Source organism: Notamacropus eugenii, chromosome 1 (genome assembly GCF_028372415.1).
Source record: "Notamacropus eugenii isolate mMacEug1 chromosome 1, mMacEug1.pri_v2, whole genome shotgun sequence".
Taxonomy (NCBI): Eukaryota; Metazoa; Chordata; class Mammalia; order Diprotodontia; family Macropodidae; genus Notamacropus; species Notamacropus eugenii.
The window spans coordinates 591,847,563-591,862,931 of NC_092872.1; the positions used below are offsets into that span (position 1 = coordinate 591,847,563).

General features: G+C 36.3%; 1 pseudogene; it reads left to right on the top strand.

The window, feature by feature from the left end:
- The first annotated feature begins 12,258 nt into the window (after nucleotides 1-12,258).
- Nucleotides 12,259-13,467, top strand: LOC140519129 (E3 ubiquitin-protein ligase RNF8 pseudogene; annotated as a pseudogene).
- Nucleotides 13,468-15,369: the final 1,902 nt, after the last annotated feature.

The window sequence follows — 15,369 nt, forward strand, 5'->3', positions numbered from 1 at the left end:
TAGAGTCTACCTGCCAAGACAAACCTAGGAACTATATGAACACAACTACCAAACACTTTTTATATAAATAAAGTCAGAGTTAAATCAGAAAAATATCAATTGCTCATGCATAGGCTGAGCTAATATAATAAAAATTACTATTCCATTTAAATTAATCCACTTTTTCAGTGCCATCCCAAACTACCAAAAAAAGATTGTTAGAGTAGAAAAAATAATAACAAAATTCATTGAAAGAAAAAAAGGTCAAGAATATCTAGGTAATTAATGAAAAAAATGCAAAGGGAGGTGGTCTAGCTGTACCAGATCTAAAACTGTATTCTAAAGTGTCAATCATCAAAACTATTTGCTACTGTTTAAGAAACAGAGTGGTGGGTCAGTGAAATAGGTTAGGTAAATAAGACACAGTAGTAAATGACTATGGTAATCTACTATTTCACAAACTCAAAAACTCCAGCTTCTGGGTTAAGAAGTTACTATTTTACAAAAACTGCTGGGACAATTGGAAAATAACGTGGCAGAAACTAGACATAGACCAACATCTCACACCATATACCAAGATAAGGTCAAAATGGGTACATGATTTAGACATTCAAGGTGATGCTATAAGCAAATGGGGAGAGCAAGGAATAGTTTACCTGTCAGATCTATGGAGAAGGAAAGCATTTATAACCAAACAAGAGACAGAGAACATTATGAAGTACAAAACGGATTATTTTGATTATATTAAATTAAAAAGGCTTTGCACAAACAAAACCAACACAACCAAGTTTGGAAGGAAAACAGAAAACTGGGGAACAATTTTTACACTCAGTCTCTGATAAATACCTCATTTCTAAAATATATGGAGAACTGAGACAAATTCATAAGAATAACAGCCATTTCCCAATTGATATATGGTTAAAGGACATTAACAAACACTTTTCAGATGAAGAGTTTAAAGCTGTCTATAGTCATATGAAAGAAATTGCTTTAAACTACTGATTAGACAAATGTAAATTAATACAACTCTAAGGCACCACTTCAAACCTATCAGATTGGTTATTATGACAAAAAGAGAAATTATGAATGTTGGAAAAGATGTGACAAAGTTGGAACACTAATGCATTGTAGGTGGAGTTATGAATTGTTCGAACTGTTCTGGACAACAATTTGGAACTGTGTGCAAAGGGCTATAAAACTGTGCATACTCTTTGATCCAGCAATACCACTACTAGGTCTGTATCCCAAAAAGATCATAAAAAAGCAAAAAGAACCCACATGGGCATGTAAATATTTCTATATTTATAGCAGTTCTTTTTGTGGTGGCAAAGAATTGGAAATTGAGGGGATGTCCATCAATTGGGAAATGGCTGAGCATGTGGTATGTGACTGTAATGGAATACTATTGTGCTATAAGAAATGATGAGCAGGCAAATTTTAGAAAAACCTGAAGAGACTTACATGAACTGATGCTGAGCAAAGTGAGCAGAAGTAGGAGAACATTGTATACATTAACAGCAACATTATGCAATGATCAACTTTGAGAGACAGTTCTTCTCAGCAATACAATGATCCAAGATATTTTTGAAAGACTCATAATGGAAAATATTTTCCATATCCAGAGAAAGTACTATGGAGTCTGAATGCACATTGAAGAGTATTATTTTTCCTTTTTAAAATTTTTTGTTCTTTCTTTTTCATGGTTTTGCCCTTTTGTTCTGATTTTTCTTTCACAACATGACTGATGTGGAAATGTGCTTAACATAATTGAACATGTATAACCTATATCAGATTGCTTGCTGTCTTGGGGAGAAAGGAGGGAAAGAAAAGATGAAGAAACCTTTAGAACTCAAAATCTTACAAAAGTGAATGTTGAAAGCAATTTCTATATCTAAGTGGAAAAAATAAAACACAGTTAAGTGTGGAAGGAAAGTACATAACTAATATATTTTACTAGTAAACACCAAAGACCACTGGGCCTTTCCATCCCACTTGTAAGTAAAAGTTCTGATAATTTTGTCTACTCCATTAGAAGAGGAGCTACTTAGTACAATAACTATCTTACTTTTCTAATTGTATCTCCAGTGCTTAATATGGACTTTGTTGCCTTTCCCATTCGGCTTTAGTACGTGAGTTTAACTATCAAAGAATGGACTGGGAAGCATAGCAATTCTATTAGTGGTTTGTAAAATGGCTTGAAAAGTTTAAATCCTATGCTAGTGCTTTTGATATGGGATAATCACATTCTCATGTCTTGAATTCACTTTTCTGCTTTGGTTTCTCTTTCCCAGGAATTAGCTTTTCTCAGGCCCTGCAGCTTCTCTCCTCACATTAATCCACACATTTTTTTACATTTCTCCTTCTCAGAAATTAGCCTCCCCAGGTTTCTGCCTTTTCACAAAATACCCTGAAAAGCCATTTTGGAATGATATCAAAATGTAATACAGTAAGAAAACCCAAATTTCATCAGTATTTTTCCAGCTAGCTTCTGAGACATAAAATCTCTGATGCCCCAGAGGGAGTAAGTTCATTCAGCAAAGAGGTGGTAGCCAATTATTCCTTCGCATTCCTGGACTGCTCAAATCTATTATTAAATCATCATTTCCCCCTTTACAGCATCTCCCTTATAGTTCCCCATCCCTCCTATCACAGTGCCACAACCATGGTGTAGGCCTTTATTGCCTCACTCCTATAGTATTGCAGCTATGTGGTGCTATGGACTTGGAGTCAGGAAAACATGAGTCTAAAGCTGACTCTAAATCAAACATTTTCTAGCTGTGTAACCCTAGGCAAGTTACTTAACCAATTTGCCTCAGTTTTTTCAACTTTACGATGGGGAGAATAATAATACCTAACTATCAGAGTTATTGTGAGAATCAAATCAGATATTTGTAAATCTCTTAGCACAGTTCCTGGCACATACTAGATGCATAATAAATGCTTATTCCCTTCCCCCTATTGAAATAGCCTTCTAATTGCTCTCCTTGCCTCAAGTCTCTCCTCATTCCAATCCATCTTTTATTCATCTGCCAAAATGATTTTCCTAAAACATATATCTGATAATGTCACTCCCCTACTCAATAAATTCAACTGGCTCCTGGTTACCTCCAGGATCCAGTATTAACCCTTCTACTTGGCATTTAAAGTTCTTCACATCCTGGCCTTTTCCTGCTTTTGCAGTATTTCTTAAAATTTACTTCCCTCACACTAATGCACTTGTCAACTGATCCAACCATTCTGGAGAGTAATTTGGAACAATGTCCAAAAGGCCATAAAATTGACCCAGCACTCAACCCAGTAATGCCACCACTAGATCTGTAGTCCAAAGAGATGAAATGAAAAGGAAAATGACCTGTGTGTACAAAATTATTTATAGTAGCTCTTTTTGTGGCGGCAAAGAATTCAAAATTGAGAGGATACCCCTCAATTGGGGAAGGACTAAATAAGTCATGGTATATGATTGTGATGATATACTATTGTACTATAAGAAATAATGAGCAAGATACTCTCAGAAAACCCTAGAAAGATTTTAATGGACTGATGCAAAGTGAGATGAACAGAACCAGGAGAACATTGTTCATAGTAAACAGCAATATTGTACAACGATCAGCTATGAATGAGGTTACCTATTCTCACCAATACAATGATCCAAAAGAATTCCAAAGAACCTATGATGAAAAATGCTCTCTGTCTACAAAGAAAGAACTGATGATGATGAATGCAGATTGAAGCAAACCTTAAAAAAAATTTCTTGATTTTTTTGGTCTGTGTTTTCTTTTACAACATGGCTAATATTGAAATATATCGCCTGACTACACATGTAATCTATGTGGAATTGTTTGCTAATTATTTTTTACTTTTTTTTACTTTTTACTAATTTATTTTATTTTTTAGTTTATGGAATGAAACAAACATTTTTATAACATAGTATTTTAAAAGATGATTGCACATGAAACTGCAAATCCACTGCATAAAATTTGCTATTCCTTTTAAACATACAATTATCATGTAAATTTCTTTTTTCTTTCCTCTTCCCCCACCCTAGAGATGACCCCCATAGACACAAATAAGTGTGTGTGTATTAATATGTGTGTGTATGTATGTATGTATAATTTTATATTTATATATGTAAAATTATTCTGTATATACTTCTATTTATCTGTTCTTGGATGTTGACAATCTCCTCATACATCCTTTATAGTTAATTTGTATATTTATAGTAATCAAAATAATTTATTGGCTCAAAGTCCTTGAAACAACATTGCTGTTACTGTATACAGTGTTCTCTTGATTCTACTCATTTCACTCTTCATTATTTCATGCAAGTCTTTCCATGTTTTTCTGAGATCATTGAGCTCATTATTTCTTATAGCACAGTAGTAGTATTCCATCATAATCATATACTACAACTTGTTCAGCTATTCCCCAGTTGATGGACACCCATGCAATTTTTAGTTCTTTGCTACCACAAAGAAAGCTGCTATAAACATTTCAAAACATAGAGATTCTTTGCTTTTTTTCCCTAATGATCTTTGGAAATTCACCTCATAGTGGTACTGCTGGATCAAAGGGTATAGGTAGTTTAATAATTCTTCGGGCAAATAATTCCAGATTGCTCTCCAAAATGGTTGGATCATTTTCCAGTTTCACAAGTAATGAATTAGTGTCCCAATTTTTCCCATTCCCTCCAACATTTGTCACTTTCCCCTTCAATCATTTTACCCAATCTAGTAGGTGTAAAATGATATCTCAAAGTTGTTTTAATCTGCATTTTTCTAATCAATAATAATTTAGAGTATTTTTTCATATGACTATAAATTTTTTTATTTCTTCACTGGAAAACTACTTGTTCATATACTTTGACCATTTATCAATTCGGGAATGACATATTCTTATAGATGCAACAAAGTTCTTTATGTATTTGAGATATGAGACCTTTATCTGAGTCTATAAAATTTCCCCCCAATTTTCTGTTTTCCTTCTGCTCTTGGCTACGAGTTTTATTTACAAAACTTTTTAATTTAAGAAAATTGAAATTATCTATTTTACACCTAACTTTGCTCTCTATCTTTTGATTATTCTTAAATTGTTCACCTATCCATGTCTGATAAGTAATATGTCACATGCTTTTCTAATTTCTTTATAATATCTTTCTTTATACCTAGGTCATACATCCATTTTGACCAATCTTGGCAAACAGTGTAAGATACTGGTGTATGCCCAGTTTCTGCCATACTGCTTTCTAGTTTTTCCAATAATTTTTTTCAAATAATGACTTCTTGTCTCAAAATCTTAAGTCTTTACAGTTATCAAATATGAGGTTATTATGTTTTTTGGCTGCTATAGGAGGGAAGAGGGAGAGAGGGAGGAGAGAATTTGAAACTCAATTTTTTTTAAAGAATATTAAAATTTTATGTATAATTGAGAAAAAAAATAAACACTAAATGAAAAAATTTTACTCCCCTCTCTTTACTCTATAATCCAGTGACAATGGTCTACTTTTCTTTTCTTTTCTATAAACTCCATCTCTCAATTCCTTCCTTTTTCATTGACTATCCTCCCATTTCTTAAATGTTCTCACTCCTCACCTCCATATCCTGACTTTTTTTCAAGATTCAGCTCAGATTATGCCTTCTATACAAGGCTTTTACCCAGTCCTGATCACTGCTAGTGTCTTTGCTCTGATATATCTTTCATTTACATTGTGTATATTATGTACATGCCAAGGAGATCGGGTATATGGGCAGACTATCATCTTGCTCCAATGAAATAACTTCTCCATGTGGATGATACTAGAAGGCTTGCTTCTGGGAGAACCATAAAGAGGTATAAAGTATAAGGAAGTATAAAGTATAAAGGAAGTGCCTTGGAGGGACAGTGTATCATAGATAGACTTAGATTTCCTAAATCATTCAAAATGGTTAACCATCTGAAAAGTACTCAAAAATGCCTATCAGCATCAGTCATGGCCTCTTTTGCTTCAATTGCTCCTGGAGGTTCTTGATGACTCTTTTCCCCTCATGGTGTCTATTGAGACACCATGCTGAAAAGAGAAAGATTTTAGGACATCCTCCCCTGAGACCATGTGACCCCAAGAAATTGACTTCAGTCCTTAGATTTTTTTATTCTTTTCCTTTTTAGGTAAAGAAAGTGGACTCTCTGACCTTGAGAGTTTCATAAATCAGGAGAGCAAACCACAGAAATCTAGAAATTAGTATTCAAGCTGGGTGCAGCATTGATGCCAAAAGGGAGTAACCTTTGGGGTTCCAGTCACACAGAAAGATTTACCACAAAGCCATGCTGCATTTAGACAGGAACTTTGTGGCACCAGTACTAAGTAAGAACTGAGTGAAATTATGAACCTAATTCCCATCCCCAACTAAGAAACTGAAGTTGTAGAAAGCTAGTCAATGTTCAATGACTAAATGGAATTGTAGTGCTAAAGACCTCCAATAATGTGTATTATGTATATGTAATGTATGCATGCAATGTATATGTGTATAATGTATAGTAACAACATACTTGATGGGGGAGAGCTTGAACCAATGATGGTAGAAAAGAAAGATACCCCAGTCCCTCAAGGTTACCTCCTTGAATACTTGCTGGGAAGATATGGCAGCATGACCCTGAGAGTGCAAGAGCATAGTCAATGGATAGGTACAATGCATAGGTTCCAGTGTTGTCTCATTTGTTAGAATGGAAGCTCCTTGAGGTGACTGACCACTTTTGTCTCTCTTTATATCCCATAGTGCCTGGCAGATAAAGAAGCATTTGTTGACTTCCTGCCTGATAATGCTGCCATATTCCCAAAAATCAGGGAGCTGGAGTCCAGGATGAAATACGTGACTGATGTCCATAGCTGAGCCCAGTGACGTCATTTAGCTTTATTAATGATGACTTATTTTCACTTGTCCCATCCCTGTATTAAGTATGTCATTGTTACCCTATGTCTCTCAGATAGAGTTATTTTCTTCCCCCTGTGAGCCAAAAGAAAATGTTGATTGATCATATTCTACAGATTAGTACATGAACTTGTCACTGAACAATTTGATTCACTAGCAACCTACCTTTAAAGTTGCCATATATTCTGGGAAGATGGTGGAGTAGGTCAGAAATTTCCAACCTCTCCAGATTTTCTCCACAAATAGACAGAAAATCTCCACAAAATGAAAGTAGATCAGTAAAAAGTGTTCAACTTGAGAGAACCTCAGAGAACCCTCCAGGAGCTAAGGTTTGGTCTGAGAGAAGCATAAACACCTCTAGACCAATTTCACTAAATCAGCGAACAGTATGCCCTGAGGGAAGCAAATTAGGCCTGAAGAAATTTCAGCTCACAAGCATTCATCTAAAGAATAGCAGTTCTTGGCAGAGGCAGCAAAGCAGAGGTTCTGATGGGAAGGCAGAGGAGGGACCCAGGGGCCAGGGGCCAGGGCCCACCCTTGTACTCTCTAAGAGTGCAGTCAGGATTAAGTTCAGGACTAGAATCAGGCCTGGGTCTATGCAGGCCTGACAGGCCATGAGGCATCCTGGTGGCTGCAGTTAGGGTGGCCAGGTCTGGTGTCTGCAGCTTGTGGGGATGAGGTCCAAGTGGCTGCTGCCAGAGGATCACAAAGAGGTGATGGTTGAGAATTTGATGTCACATACTAGCTGCTTTCTAAAATTTGTCCGTTGATGATTTCTTGAAACTACTGTTGTTGTTGTTGTTCTTTGGGAGGGTTAAATAGTATTTTTTTTTCCACAATTACAAATTAAGAAATTTTTAGCATTTATTTTTACAAGAGTTCCAAATTTTTCTCCCTCCCTCCCCTGCCCTCTTCTGAAAATGGTAGACAATTTGATATAGTATATACATATGCTATCATATAAAACATATTTCCATGTCCATCATGTTCTGGAAGAAAAAACAGATTAAAAAGTTAAAAAAAAGAGAGAATAAAAGTAAATGAAAAGTATACTTTGATCTGCATTCAGTGCCCATCAGTTCTTTATCTGGTTATGGATAGCATTTTCCTTCATGAGTCTTTTGTACTTGTCTTAGATCACCGTATTGCAGAAAAGAGCTGAGTCACTCATAGCTGATTTTCACACAGTGTTGCTGATACTGTGTCCAATGTTTTCCTGGTTCTGCTCATTTTACTTTGCATCAGTTTGTACAAATCCTTCCAGGTTTTCCTGGAAAGTGCCTGTTCATCATTTCTTATTGCACAATAGTATTCCATTACATTCATAAACCATGGCTTATTCAGCCATTCTCCAATTGATAGGCATCCCCTCAATTTCCAATATTTTGCCACAATGAATAGGGCTGCTAGAAATATTTTTGCACCTGTAAGTCCTGTTTCTTCTTTAATGATCTCTTTGAGATATGGATCTAGTACTGGTATGGGAGAATCATAGAGTATGCACAATTTGGTTGCCCCTTGGACATAGTTCCAAATTGCTCTCCAGAATGGTTGGATGAGTTCAGAACGTCACCAAAATGCATTAGTGCTCCAAATTTTTCCACATCTTCTCCAACTTTTATCATTTTCCTTTTATGTCATGTTAGCCAAACTGATTGGTGTAAGGTGGTATTTCAGACTTGTTTTAATTTGCATTTCTCTAATCAGAAGTGATATAGAGCAGCACTTCATATGCCTATAGATAGCTTGATTTCTTCATCTGAAAACTGCCTGTTTGTATCCTTTGACCGTTTATCATTTGGGGAATGACTTGCATTCTCATAAATTTGACTCAGTTCTCTATACATATGAAAAATTAGGTTTTTATCAGAGATACCTGCTGTAAAAATTGTTTCTCAGCTTTCTGCTTTCCTTCTAATCTTGGTTGCATTGGTTTTATTTGTACAAAAGCTTTTCAATTTAATATGATCAAAATTACTTATTCTACATTTTGCAATGTTCTCTATCTCTTATTTGGTCATGAAGTCTTACCCTCCACATATAGGTAAACTATTCTTTGCTCTTCTAATTTGATTGCTTCGTTATCTATGGTACCTTTTAACAAGATGTAGTTTCCTTCCTATTCTCTCTCTTTCTTTTTTCTATTGTTGCTTTTACTTTGTCTAAAATGAGGATTGTTGTAGCACCAGTGTGATATTCATAGCACCTATAGCATCCTTGAATATCCCAGCACAATTCTGAATCATGAAATACCATAGACTCTCCACACAGAAGGCAGAACCAAAACATTTATTCAGACACCAGAAAGCCAAACCCATCACAGCAACAAAAATCTATCCACAGTAACAATGCAGAGAACACCATCCCCAAGTCATGACCCTGCTAGGCTTCCCCCAAACCAGCTCCACTAAACAAATCACAAACAGGCCCTCTTAAAAAAAAAATCACAGACAAGCTCTTTCACTCACACTAGCCAGCAGCCTGCATCCTTCCTAGCACTGACTGCTCTCACAACTAACTTCCTCTCAGTCATGTTCCAGCTCTGCCTCTTCCAGTTCTACTCATTCAGCAAACTTCTCCCACCACAGGCTCTGTGTAACTCAGATTCATTTGACCCAGGCAGATCACATGGGCCTATGGATGGCCCATATATAATGAATGGAAAAATTTCCCCATTTTAAATTACCATTACAATTGCTACCTCTGCTTTCTTTTTTTTTTGCTTCCGTTGGAACATAATAGATTCTGCTCCAGTCCCTTAACCTTGTTCTGTGTCAAGTGTGTTTCTTGTAAGCAACATACTGCAGGATTCCAGTTTTTGATCCACTCTGCTATCCACTTCCATCTTATAGGAGAGTTCATCCCATTTACACTCACTGTTATGATAACTACCTATGTATTTTCTTCCATGCTATTCTTCCTGCTATTTATCTTCTCTCTCCTTTCACCCTTTGCCACATTACTAGTGTTTTGCTTCTGTCTGCTCCCCCATCTCACCTCCCTTCTGTCAATCCCTATCTTTACTTAATCTCTTTATATAATCTTCTCCCCTCCTACTTCCCTGTCAGCTAAGGGATTTCTATATTCATCTGATTATGTATATTATTCCCTCTTTGAGCCAACACTGATGAAAATAAAGTTCCAGCAGTATCCATCAGCCCCCATCTGCTTCTTCACTATAAGTCTGTTTTACCTTTTCATGTGACATAATTTACCCCATTCTACCTCTCCCTTCCTTCTACACCCATTGTACTTTTCTTAATGCCTTAATTGTTTTATGTCATTCCTTCAAATTCACTTTATAACCATACCCTCATTCTATATATATTCCTTCTATCTGTATTGTTAGTGATACAATTTTTAAGAGTTACAAGTATCATCTTCCCATGTAAACAGGTTAGCACTATGGAATCCCTTATGCTTTCTTTTCCCTTTTTACCTGTTTATTCTTCTTTTAGGTCTTGATATGAGAGGTCACATTTTGGTTTAGTTCTAGTCTTCTTCTTATGAAAGTTTGAAATCCTACATTTGACCACTTTTTTTCTTGATGTATTATGCTTAATTTTCCCAGGTGAGTTGTTCTTGGTTGTAGTCCTAGCTCCTTTGCCCTCCAAAATATCATGTTCCACGACCTCCAGTCCTTTAAGGTTGTAGCTGCCAAGTCCTGTGTGATCCTGATTGTGATACCCCATTGTTTGAATTGTTACTTTCTGGCCTCTTGAAGTATTTTTTCCTTGACCTAATAGTTCTGATATTTGCCTAAAATGTTCCTTGGGGGTTTTATTTTGGGATCTCTTTCCTGAGAATTCTTTCAATGCCTATTTTACCCTCTGGTTCCAGGAAATCAGGGCAGTTTTCCTTGATAATTTCTTGAAAGATACTGTCCAGGTCCTCCTTTTGATTGTGACTTTTACGTAGTTCAGTGATTCTGATATTGTCTCTCTTGGATCTATTTTCCAGGTCAGTTTTTTTTTCTCATGAGGTATTTTACATTTTCTTCTATTATTTTATTCTTTTCCATTTGTTTGATTGATTTATGGTGTCTCATAGAGTCATTAACTTCCACTTGCCCTATTCTAACTCTTAAGGTTTTGTTTTCCTTAATTAGCTTGTATACTCTTTTCCTATTTGTAATGGTAATTTAAATGGGAAGATCTTTCCCATTCATTAATAGGCCAGTGTCACCTGCTTAAGTCACATGGAAGCCTGAGTCACATGAGTCAAATCACATGGAACAGGAAGGGGTAGAGTAGGAAGGATGGAACAGGAAGAGGCAGACTGGGGTAGAGTTGAGAGGAAATTGGTTAAAGCAGTCAGAACTGAGGGAGAGAGAGGAGACAAACAGCTAGGCTCATGAGTGTTTGTTTGTGAGAAAGCCCTAACATGAGGAAAGCTTGAGGATGTTGTTGCCCTCAGAATTGTTATGGTGTATAGAATTTTTTTTTTACTATGATTGATTTGGCTTTCTGGTGTCTGAACAAATGTTATGGTTCTGTCTTCCATGTGGAAAGTCTGTTGTATTTTAAGATTCAGAATTGCACCAGGATGTTCATGGCCTCCACAGGTGCTGTGAATATCATGTTGGTGCTATACCATTTGGCCAGTTTCACTCTTTAAGAAGTTGTTTTCTTCAGGAAAGTTTTGGATCTCCTTTCCATCTGGCCAATTCTACTTTTTAAAGCAGTTTTCCAAATAACTCTTTTTTTAATAATCCTCTTTCCTCACTCTCATTTTCCTCATTTTTCTTCTACCTCTCTTACAGATTTTTAAGTTCCTTTTTAATCTCTTCCATGAGTTCTTTCTGCCCTTGAGATGACTTTCCATGTTTCAATGGGGTTTTGCAAAACCACTGTTTTTTCAAGCAAAATGGACAATGATGAACAACAAGAGTCTGAATGATGTTTGTCTGAACAAGGAATGTCTGGAACTTTTAAAAGCCTATCCCATTCAGGAGGAAGACTGAATCCAGTTTGGAGTTCCACTAGAAAATGAGGAGAATGCCAGCTTCTACTATGAAGTAATAGAAGACTGGGAAAAGATCTATTTATGTCTTGCCCTAAAGAAGTACTTAAGAACCAAAAGAAAATGTAGTTTAAAGAAATTGGAGAGTACTGGAGTGGAGGGCTCTTCAGACTCCAGAACCAAAGTAAATGAAATGTCCTATGACTATGAGCAGTCAGAGGGTCTGATGGCAGAGCTGAAATGGACAAACAAGACCTAGACAAACAAACACAGACTGAAAGTTGGCTTCTCCTAGAAAGTAGCAGAGGATGACCTTCAGACTGTTTCAGAAAAAGCAACAATGCTGTGAAGCAAGGGGCACAAAGGTCCAATTTTATCACAGTCTCAGAGCATCTTGGACACACTTAAGAAGACAATGGCCAAGATCCTCAAGGTTCAGGAGAAACAGGTGGCTGTTCTGAACATGAAGCATCAGAGTCACAAGGGGGCCTAGAAGGAGATTGTGAAAATGGAAGAAGACCTCCAGGAGTTACAGAAACAGCTGTGGTGGTCCAGAGAGGGGAGCAGCTAGAGAACAATTTCCAGGAGAAGGAGCAGCATTTATGGGTTTAAAGAAACAGCAAGAGGAAAAGACCCTGAAGGAGCATCACATTCTAAAGGAAGAATTGAGTCAGAAGTAAGTAATTAAGTAAGAAGGTCTTTGAAGCAATTATATAAGCCAGGAATAAAGAGCTGAGAGTTCTTTCAATGCTTATTTTGCCCTCTGTTTCCAGGACATCAGGGCAGTTTTCCTTGATGATTTCTTGAAAGATGCTGTCCAGATCCTCCTTTTGATTGTGGCTTTTCAAGAGTCCAGTGATTCTGATGTTGTCTCTCCTGGATCTGTTTTCCAGGTCAGATTTTTTTTTTCTCATGAGGTATTTTACATTTTCTTCTATTCTTTTCTTCATTTCCCTTCTTTTCATTGACTTATGATGTCTCATAGAGTCATTAACTTCCACTTGCCCAATTCTAACTCTTAAGGTGTTGTTTTCCTTAATTAGCTTGTATACTTTCTTTTCCATTTGTAATGGTAATTCAAATGGGAAGATCTTTCCCATTCATTAAGAGGCCCATGTGACCTGCTCAAGTCACATGGAAGCTTGAGTCACATGAGTCAAATCACATGGAACAGGAAGGGGTAGAGTAGGAAGGATGGAACAGAAAGAGGCAAAACTGGAGCAGAGTTGAGAAAGAGAAAGTTAGAGGACAGAAGGAAGAGGTTCTAAGCCAAATGAATGATATTCTAGAAAATTAACTTCAAATCAACTCCAAGCATTATTTGCTTGGAACACTTCATTAAGACTGTCACCTTGAATGGTGCCCACAATTTTTGCTCCTACTGCATCAGTGAATGGAGGAAGCAAAAAGTGGGATGTCCCATCTGTCAAGAAGTCATTGACTATAAACACACTCCCTAATGCTGAACAACTGCATCAACAAGATGGTTGAGAAACTAGGCTCTGAAATGAAAGAGCCATGAGAAATTCTCATTAAAGAAAGAAGAACAAAGAGCCCTCACTGTAGACAAAGCCTCCTGAAATATATGAGACTGAGATACAAGGAAGCTTCAACATGGATCTAGAGGGACATTCTTCAGAAGTAGCTCATTCCTTTGGGACAGAGACCTAAGCATGATATACTGAACTCCTGCTACCACCATTATCTGTATTATCTACTTGTTTACCAGAGAAGGTCCCCAATTTTGGTTATTATTTCTGCTTGTTACATTGAAGAGGATGCCTTATCTTCTTCATCACATATCAAATGGGATGTTGGGGAGTAGAGTTTTTCCCATTTTATCATTAAAGCATCCACACTGACTTTTTGAGGAAGCTGTAAATTACCCAACTGCCCTGGGATGGCTAAGGTATCTTACTGTATATGGAGGAGAGATATACCTCTCTTAGGGGAACTTAAATGTCCCCTTACAAACAAGATGTCATTTACTAGTAACAGAATGTATCAACTGCTTAAAAAAATTAAATAGCAACAAACGGCTAAGTGAGGGAAGATTGAAGGATCTGCTGCTGTTTCCAGAAGTCAGGCCTACCTGTGCTGACCAGATATGACCCCAGGCTGTGACTGTGGTTGAGGAGGAATGAGTACAAGCCTAGTGAGTAAAGGAAGGAAGTACATTTTCAGGTAAGCATGATTGGGGCTTAGGGACATTTAAGAGAGGAGCCCCTGAAATCAGGCCCTTGCTGAGAATTGAGGAAACAACAATTAGAAGGACCTGAGGCTTAGGACATTACCCATAATTTGGGATTAAAACTTGATAATAATGACATTAAGATGCTAAAAAAAAAATAAGACAAATTAAAAATAAAAATGAGTAAGCAAAGGAAAAAGAACTCGACCATTGATAGCTACTTTGCTGCAAAAGAAGATCTGGGTTAATAATTAATTTAATTAAATTATTAATTATAATATATTTATTATGTTCATATTATATATTATAAATAAATATATAATTTGTATATATGATGTCTAATGGTATATATATAGTATATGTAGCATATATTATATATAATAATAAATATATAATATAAATTAAATTAATTAAATAATTAAGTCAGGGTTAATAATTAATAATAATATAATGAGATTTTTTCAAAGAGTAATGTCAAGTGGTAACATTGTGGAGGGCTGGTTATGTTAGAACCTTACTCTCATCTGGGTTGAAAAGGAAAAAATAAATGTGTACATCTGGAAGGATGTTTAAGTTTTCTGAACTTGTAGAAAGGTGGGAAAACTGGGGGACAGAGGAGGGACTTTTAAAAGGGTATATAGATTAAACTTTAGGAGGTTATGGGGAGAAGATAAGATAGAGACTCTTAGAAGGGAAAGGGGAGAAGATAAGGTACAGGGATAAGGTAAAAAGAGAGGCTGAGAAGGAAAATAGTAGAAATAAGATGGAGAAACATTCACAAATAGCAATTAGAACTTTGTCAAATACAAGACATTTCCCAATTGACAAATGATCAAAGGACATGAACAGACAATTTCCTAATGAAGAAATCAAAACAATTTATAGTCATATAAAACTGTTCTAGCTCATTATTGATTAGAGAAATGCAGATTAAAACAAACTTGAGATACCATTTTATACCTAGTAGACTAGCTAAAATGATAGAAGGGGAAAGTGACAAATGTTGGAAGGGACAGGAGAAAGTTGGAACACTAATTCATTGCTTGTAGAATTGTAAAATGATCCAACCATTGTGGGGAGTAATCTGGAATTATTCACTCAAAGAATCATTGAACTACCTATACCCTTTGACTCAGCAATTCTCCTAATAGGTTAATTTCCAAAGATCATTAGGGAAAAAGGAAAAGAACTTCAATGTTCTGAAATGTTTATAGTAGCTCTCTTTATGGTAGCAAAAAACTGGAAATTGCAGGGGTATTTGTCAATTGCAGAATGAACAAGTTGTAGTACATGATTGTGCTATAAGAAATGATGAGCTCAATGATCTCAGAAAAA